Source organism: Cydia fagiglandana, chromosome 4, assembly GCF_963556715.1.
Source record: "Cydia fagiglandana chromosome 4, ilCydFagi1.1, whole genome shotgun sequence".
Lineage (NCBI taxonomy): Eukaryota > Metazoa > Arthropoda > Insecta > Lepidoptera > Tortricidae > Cydia > Cydia fagiglandana.
Genome location: NC_085935.1, coordinates 4,859,919 through 4,869,270, shown reverse-complemented (window position 1 = coordinate 4,869,270; position 9,352 = coordinate 4,859,919). Strand labels below are relative to the sequence as shown.

Genomic DNA, 9,352 nt, shown 5'->3' with positions numbered 1-9,352 from the left:
GACATAGGATAGATCTTATAACCAAAATCATCTTTTGAAGGTGTGAAAAGTGGCGTGAAAATTTGTACGGACAATCAATAACCGCTGAACCGATTTATATGAAATTTGGGATGGTCTACAATCCTACATCTTTGATTTAGTTGAAAATGATAAAAAAACATGACTTCAAACCTAAACTTAAACAGTAATTATTAACTTCGAGAATTCAATTCTGAATTCCCCCCTGCACCACATTTCACACCTTTAAAGGATGATTTTTGACATAACTTATTATGTCCTGTCTCGGGACTCAAAATATATGTGTACCTTTAAATTAAAACTGTTCAGCAGTTTAAGCGTGAAGAGGAGTTTAAAAGAAAGTATTTTAATAAGTTTATATGTTTTTACTTCGGAATGGTGTCAATGTGATACCATAACTAAATTTGGTACTGTGAATTTATACGAAAACGATACCAAACATGGCCTCGTAGCTTTACTGATGTAGAAGTCAAGATAAAATTGAGAGCCCTAAATTCTTATTACTTGGCCTAACTTGTGTAGAAGGAAAAGGAAAAATAAAAGTCTTCGGCAGGAATATAAGACACAAATATAATTTTTAGAGTTACTATTTCAACCATCAAACATAAACATACCTGGATTATATTATTCTAGTGAGATACGCATATATAAACAAAAACATAAAAAAAATTACAAGGTCGAAATGTCACGGAGCTTGTGTGAGTTATATGTGAAAAATAAAAACTTTTATGACAAGAAAATCTGGACACAATTTAAGAATCATCCAATTGCGTCGAGGAATCATCAGTATTTTTGCTTGTTTCATTACCTCCTTGCTTCTTTTTTTGTCCTTTGTATTCTGTAGCAATTGGTTAGATCTGAAAATAAAGATAACTTGCGTCGTCACGGATGTCGATTTATAGGTTTTAGGGAGTGCAGAATTCGAAAATGATGACCATTTTATAATCCAAGATGGCGGCTACGCATGTTGTCATAAAAGTCGTCATGAATATTGTTTTATAGGTTTTAGGACGTGACAGGTCCAACAATAGGGTATATTACTGCAATGTTCTGCCGCCAGAGTGCAGCACTACCGACTCAGTAAATTCATAGACTAACTTATACATACTGTGCCTTAAACTGTTTTTTGACAAGTTTTCAAAGACAATAAAATATGACATTGATGCATCAAGGCGGTTTGTTAACAAGTGCCTACCGGTAAACGCGAAAATCGAAATTTAGTTATCCGCCTCTTTATCGCTCGAATATGCGAGAGTGATAGAGAGGCAGAAACCGAACCCTCGATAATCGATTGTCGTGTTTCACGATAGGCGATATGTGAGTGACGTAGTGACGCATGTTTGTTTACTGTATGTGTACTACTAGTGCCACCTACGCAGAGCTTTGCCTAATATTCCCTATTGTCTACATCACAGTAATTGAAGTCACAGGCCTCCATGGGCTACGGTAATCGCTTACCATCAGACGGGCGGTGTGGTTGTTTGCCACCAACATGTTTATTAAAAAAAAACTCCACTATATCGCCAGTTAATAAGTACTTATTTTGCGAAGCTAATGACATTTGTCACAAGAAATACGACAATTGTCACGAAATTCCGACACAGAACTCAAGAATTACCGAAAGTTCTTTGAAATCTTGTGACAATTTCCATCATTATCATCATAAACATCGCAAAAGAAATACCTGTTTTTGCCGATATAATAAAGTTTTTAAAAATAATACAATGATGGTGACAAACAGGAATACGGCCCGCCCGATGGTAAGCGATAACCGTAGCTCATGCAGAGATGGGCATTAATCGATTATTTTTTTAGTTAACTAATCAATCGATTAAAAATATCAATCGTCATAATTTAGTTGCGATTAAATTAGTTGTAAGAATGTACAACTAACAACTAAATTAGTTCTAGTTTCAATCGACTAAATTTCACGGTTAAATCTATATTAAAACTATGTCATCGCTGGTTTTTGCATTTTTTATTTAACTTGAAATATGTAACTAAAAGTTGGTACCTATGTATGTACATTGGAGGTACTTATATGTTGTACCTGTGTTGGTTTGGGTAGAATCTTGCAGCTTTTTTCGAAGCAGATACCTTCAACCGATTGAGCTAAAATTATGTATACACGTTTAATTTAAAATGCTTGAATGACAATGTAATATTATGGGCAATAATATAACGATATATGTGTAGTATATATCGTTATATTATGGATACAGATAAAGATAAATAGCGAAAAACTGCAATGTTTACAAGTCGCAAACAATAATGAAGATTGGTGCATTATTAATAATTAAGTTGTACACGATACCGTAAAATGGGGTGAGTTGGGTGAAATTTGACTTTCAAACCTCGATAAAATTTTACTTTTACATGTGAAAACTGAATGGTGTATATAATGTGATTCGGACGTTTGTATTTTAGTTTGTATTTTATTTTGGGTAGTTCCATTTCATAACTTTGACGATAAAGAGGAAAACCCACCTCACCTCGTAGTGCCTCGTATTTGGGGTGAGAGGGTTTTTCATACAAAGGTGATTTTGAAAAATTGTTAGATCGATTTTTTTATTATGCGTATTATAGCCCCATTTTAAATTGGAATACATTATTTTTGTAGCAGTAGCCTTAAAATCCCTTCTCACCCCCCTCTCAAACCAACTCTCCCCGCAAAACCTACTCACCCCGTTTTACGGTACTGAGTAAATCTTAGACAAAGAAATTATCAATATTCTGCTGTCGCTGTCAATAATAAAACTCTTTTTAGTTACACGCGGCGACAAAACAATGGGATAATCCTACTTACCTGGAAGTTGTTTATTGCATTTTGATGCAAAAAAAAACACGTTCTATTTATTGCATGAGACATCTGTATGTTGTTTATTATCTATGCCGTCTAATTTGTTTGTCAATGCACAAAGTACCCAATTTTTATTTACCCTTAGATAAGAGAAATTTTACACTCCATAAAAATGGTCAAAATATCGCAAGTAGCACATGTGCTATTTCATTTTTATACATGCGTTAAGATGTCCTAATCTGCAGGCTGTCAACATAGCCATACCGAGGTTTTCCATTTAATTTGCTTCTAACATTAGTCGCGGAAAAAATAGTCTAACTAATTAGTCGATTACAAAAATTAGTTGTCCGTAATCAATCGGCAACTAATTTAGTTGCAACTAAATTAGTTGCACTCTATACAACTACGATTGATCAGTCGTCGTTTTCAATCGTCAGTCGCAATTAATTCTTGTAGTCTTAATCGTTAATCGTTAGTCGATTACATTTTGCCCATCTCTGAGCTCATGGATGCCTGTGACGTCAGCAACAATGAGACTTGTCGAAATGTCGCACCTGTCACGTTACGTCACATTGTCACGCCAGGGAGTACATCTGAAAATTGTGTGTTCCCATTTGTCCCCATCCCGATAAGGTGGGAAAAAATGGGAAATATTTACATGCAAATCCTATTCCATCTGTTCCCTACGGAGATAAATGGGAATACATCCGAAAATTGTGTGTTCCCATTTGTCCCCACCCCGATAAGGTGGAAAAAATGGGAAATATTTACATGCAAATACTATTCCATCTGTTCCCTGCGGGGATAAATGGGATAACATCTGAAAATTGTGTGTTCCTATTTGTCCCCACCCCGAAAAGGTGGGAAAATTGGGAAATATTTACATGCAAATGCTATTCCATCTGTTCCCTACGGGGATAAATGGGAATACATCTGAAAATTGTGTGTTCCCATTTGTCCCCACCCCGATAAGGTGGAAAAAATGGGAAATATTTACATGCAAATCTTATTCCATCTGTTCCCTGCGAGGATAAATGATAAATGGGATTACATCCGAAAATTGTGTGTTCCCATTTGTTCCCACCCCGATAAGGGGGGGAAAATTGGGAAATATTTACATGCAAATACTATTCCATCTGTTCCCTGCGGGAATAAATGGGAATACATCCTAAAATTGTGTGTTCCCATTTGTCCCCGCCCCGAAAAGGTGGGGAAAAATGGGAAATATTTACATGCAAATACTATTCCATCTGTTCCCTGCGGGGATAAATGGGATTACATCTGAAAATTGTGTGTTCCCATTTGTCCCCACCCCGAACAGGTGGGCAAATTGGGAAATATTTACATGCAAATCCTATTCCATCTGTTCCCTACGGGGATAAATGGGAATACATCCGAAAATTGTGTGTTCCCATTTGTCCCCACCCCGATAAGGTGGAAAAAATGGGAAATATTTACATGCAAATCCTATTCCATCTGTCCCCTACGGAGATAAATGGGAATACATCCGAAAATTGTGTGTTCCCATTTGTCCCCTCCCCACCCTGATAAGGTGGAAAAAATGGGAAATATTTACATGCAAATCCTATTCCATCTGTTCCCTGCGAGGATAAATGGGATTACATCCGAAAATTGTGTTCCCATTTGTCCCCACCCCGATAAGGTGGGAAAAGATGGGAAATATTTACATGCAAATACTATTCCATTTGTTCCCTGCGGGGATAAATGGGATTACATCTGAAAATTGTGTGTTCCCATTTGTCCCCACCCCGAAAAGGTGGAAAAATTGGGAAATATTTACATGCAAATCCTATTCCATCTGTTCCCTACGGGGATAAATGGGAATACATCCGAAAATTGTATGTTCCCATTTGTCCCCACCCCGATAAGGTGGAAAAAATGGGAAATATTTACATGCAAATCCTATTCCATCTGTTCCCTACGGAGATAAATGGGAATACATCCGAAAATTGTGTGTTCCCATTTGTCCCCACCCTGATAAGGTGGAAAAAATGGGAAATATTTACATGCAAATCCTATTCCATCTGTTCCCTGCGAGGATAAATGGGATTACATCCGAAAATTGTGTGTTCCCATTTGTCCCCACCCCGATAAGGTGGGAAAAAATGGGAAATATTTACATGCAAATACTATTCCATCTGTTCCCTGTGTTGATAAATGGGATTACATCTGAAAATTGTATGTTCCCATTTGTCCCCACCCCGAAAAGGTGGGAAAATTGGGAAATATTTACATGCAAATCTTATTCCATCTGTTCCCTGCGAGGATAAATGATAAGTGGGATTACATCCGAAAATTGTGTGTTCCCATTTGTCCCCAGCCCGATAAGGGGGGAAAAAATGGGAAATATTTACTTTCAAATCCTATTCCATCTGTTCCCTGTGGGAATAAATGGGAATACATCCAAAAATTGTGTGTTCCCATTTGTCCCCAGCCCGATAAGGAGGGAAAAAATGGGAAATATTTACTTTCAAATCCTATTCCATCTGTTCCCTGCGGGAATAAATGGGAATACATCCAAAAATTGTGTGTTCCCATTTGTCCCCGCCCCGAAAAGGTGGGAAATATTTACATGCAAATCCTATTCCATTTACGTACAAAAATGTCCCCCTGTCAACTTTCAATCGAGATTTAATCGATAATTTATTCGATTAATATTCAGATTAATGCAATTTCAATCTATGTTAGGTCGACTAAATTAATCGCGATATGAGGATTAACTTTTTTTTATTCCACGGCATGGCTCTTACACTTTGAGAATATCTGAAAACGAATGAACACAAGGAGCCATTTTGCAAATCCAGTAACTTTGTTATTACTTTTGACAGCGCGTGTCATGTGTCAACACAGAGTCGACACAAAGTCGAAACATTGCGACTACTTTGTGACTGCAATATTTCTCAGCCTTAAACCATATTTATACATCATAATTAACAAGTTTCGTAGTATGTAAAGCGTTATTTCTGTTATTTAAGTATAGTATACGCATCGAAGTACTAAAAATGCATCAAATAATATAGTTATGTCACAGGCACTGAGAAGTAAACAATTTCATTTCCGGCTAAACTAAAACAATGTGGTGGCGCGTTGATTATATTACACTTAGTTTATCAAATCACTCGAGCAGTTTAATTCCCCATAATAATTTAAGTCCCATTGTAATATAAATGCAAACAATATATAATTACGTCTTGTAATCCGTTTCAGAGATGGCGTATTAATGTCACTTATTTTTATTTAAGCATTTTTCCATCTGACAGTTTCCATTTGACAGGAACAAAATGAACGAATGAACGAATGATTTTGGCATAAAGTAGTCGCAAACCCGAAACAATGTGTGCACACGGCGACCACACTTTATGTCACTTTGTGTCATGTGTCGACCCTTCCCCATTTCTGGTAACTGTGTCGACACGGCGACGACTCTGCGACTGGAATTGTGACCGAAACAGACGGTGTCGACACAAGATGTGTCAACACCGCGTCGTAACGGCGACTAGAAATGGTTGTATGGGCGTCTTTAGTTTAGTGATATAGTTATATTACAGGATTAAATTTGGTCAAATAATTGTTGGGAGAAGTGCGGCGGTGCAGCGGAGGTATAGTTATATCCCTAGGGATATAGTTATATCCCGTATAGTACGTATTATAATCATATTCCTAGTAAGATAGTAATATCTTACTAGGAATTTCTAGTAAGATACAGTAAGTACATATTCCTAGTAATATCTTACTAGGAGTAGGATTATAATACGGTATTTCACTAAACTACTGTGGTTAAATGGCTATAAATCTGCCAGGGAATTAAAGAAAACACTAAGTATGTTCGTTTTTATTTTTATTACAAAATCAACTTTGTTGGTTGCAATTAGTTGTAATACTTTTTAGCAATATTACGGAAAATATTGTATATTACTATAATATACATAAAGAAACGTATACATATTCCTAGCGGCGTAGCACGGTCGCGTTTTTATCCCTTATCACCATGCCTGTCACGTTCTAACAAGTATGTTAGTGCGAAAGGGACGCGCATAGTGATAGTCGATAAAAATGGAACCGTGCTGCGCCCGCTAGTAAGATATGATTATCTTACTAGGAATATGATTATAATACGTAGTATACGGCATATAACTATATCCCTAGGGATATAACTAGACCTCCGCCTCCGCCGCACCTAACCGCCGCACTCCTATTTACCTACAAATTACTATCTTACTAGGAATATGATTATAATACGTACTATACGGCATAAAATTATATCCCTAGGGATATAACTATACCTCCGCCGCACCGCCGCACTCCTAGGTATCTATAATTATTTCACTAAACTTAATCCAGTAATATAACTATATCACTAAACTAAAGACATATTATAGTTATATTCCTAGTAAGATAGTAATGAATCGCTTTCGTATAACTATGTTACGACATATAATTATATCCCTAGGGTTATAACTATATAACGGCTTTATCTATGTTACTGCGACATATATAACGAAATCGTCTAGATCCCGAAAATTCGGCCAAGTTACTGTTTATTAAATAAAACGCACCTATATTCTTGCTCAAATACTAAACGTTTCGGTTTTTTTAAATAAAAAATGTAATATTTGACGTTTTTTAAGTACCAAATCATGACATCCGCATCCGTATCCACGGATGTGAGGCTTTAAATATCCGCATCCGCATCCGCGGATGTCAAAAAATCTGCATCCGCAACATCCCTGGTGTGGACATTACTGCTGGCGTTCCATTAGGTTCTGTGCTATTGCTGCATATCAATGATAATCATTGCCATGCAGAAGATATGCATGGAAAAATTTGCTGACCTATTCTAGATTCTGATAAAATGTTAAGTATGTACACAAGTAAGCACATTTTATAAAATTATTATGTGCTTAAGCTTCTCGTGACTCATGTGCTTTTTAACAAGCTTTTATTAGGTCGACCTGTATGTAACTAACTATGTAATGGAATCTAAGGTAACTAATTTAACCATCTTCCAAGAACCGTAGCGTCATGAAAATTGGCAGCTGTCTGTAGTTCTGATGACAATACAATAATATGGTACCGTCGAACTGATCTGATGATGGAGACAGGAGGTGGCCATAGGAACGTCGACCTGTATGTAACTATGTAACGGATTCTAAGGTAACTAATTTAACCATCTTCCAAGGATCGTAGCGCCATGAAAATTGGCAGCTGTATATAGTTCTGATGACAATACAATAATATGGTACTGTCGAACTGATCTGATGATGGAGACAGGAGGTGGCCATAGGAACGTCGACCTGTATGTAACTATGTAACGGATTCTAAGGTAACTAATTTAACCATCTTCCAAGGATCGTAGCGCCATGAAAATTGGCAGCTGTATATAGTTCTGATGACAATACAATAATATGGTACTGTCGAACTGATCTGATGATGGAGACAGGAGGTGGCCATAGGAACTCTGTGATGAAACAACGCAACCTAATTGTGTTAGGGGTTTTTAGAATTGTCTCGATGAATATTAGTTGTCTGTCGTAAGAAAAGTACAGTCAGTGATAAAAGCTTGTACCAAAAATGAAATTTTTGCCAAAAACTTATTTTGTTGTTTTTGGAACGAAAGAACGTAGAAATGTACGTTAGAAATTTAGCAGCAGAATTTGGAAGTAAAGGGGGCGTGATGTTCAAAATTACATTGACACGCTCTTATTCTCTTAACAATAAAGTCGCGTCAAGATTATTTTGAACACCTGGACCGCTTAGCAACTTCTGCTGCTAAGTTTCTGTGTGACTCCAGCACAAGGATTTCTTGAGTTTCTTGTTTAGGTTTTCCAATTAAATAGACCTTTGGGATACTCTGGATATCAGCCAATTTGTAGTAGAAGTAGAGTCAGACCAAGATAACTTTGCAGCAGTTTTTATAGCACATACGTGCAAGTGTTTCTGAACGTCAAACTTCTATGAAATTACGACGTTTCTTCCAGTTGACCTAAAACTATGAAATTTGGCAAGTTAATATCGTCTTACACGACAAGTACAGGGAAAATCGGAAAACTATAAATTTGTAAAAAATTCAAATAAAATAAGTTCCATATTACTTAGTTGTCTATGTCGTTATAACTGCCTGATGCCTGCTTATTAAATAATAATAATATTTTTATAACTTATTCCCGTACCGTAATCTAAAAAGACAATAAATAGTGCAAAAAATCAGGTTCCACCGAGATTTGAACTCGGATCGCTGGATTCAAAGTCCAGAGTGCTAACCATTACACCATGGAACCGATGTTATTTCTATATCAATTTATACAACGTGATAAAGTAAATACGTCATTTATTTTATTTACTCAAGTGCGTTACAATGTAAGGTGGCACGTGGCTAACAATATTTTTCTTTGGTATATAGTTAAGTAGGTACTTTGAAGTTATTTATTCTTACGCAGTAGTTTATTTTCGTTATTAAATTGTAAAAATTAAATACACACAATCAATGTCATAAAACTAAACCTAACAATATAG

General features: G+C 36.4%; 1 non-coding gene across 1 annotated transcript; it reads right to left on the bottom strand.

Annotated features, from left to right (window-relative positions):
• Positions 1-9,045: 9,045 nt before the first annotated feature.
• Trnaq-uug (transfer RNA glutamine (anticodon UUG)) lies at positions 9,046-9,117 on the bottom strand. Its single transcript has one exon. It is a non-coding gene; the product is annotated as a tRNA-Gln (tRNA).
• Positions 9,118-9,352: the final 235 nt, after the last annotated feature.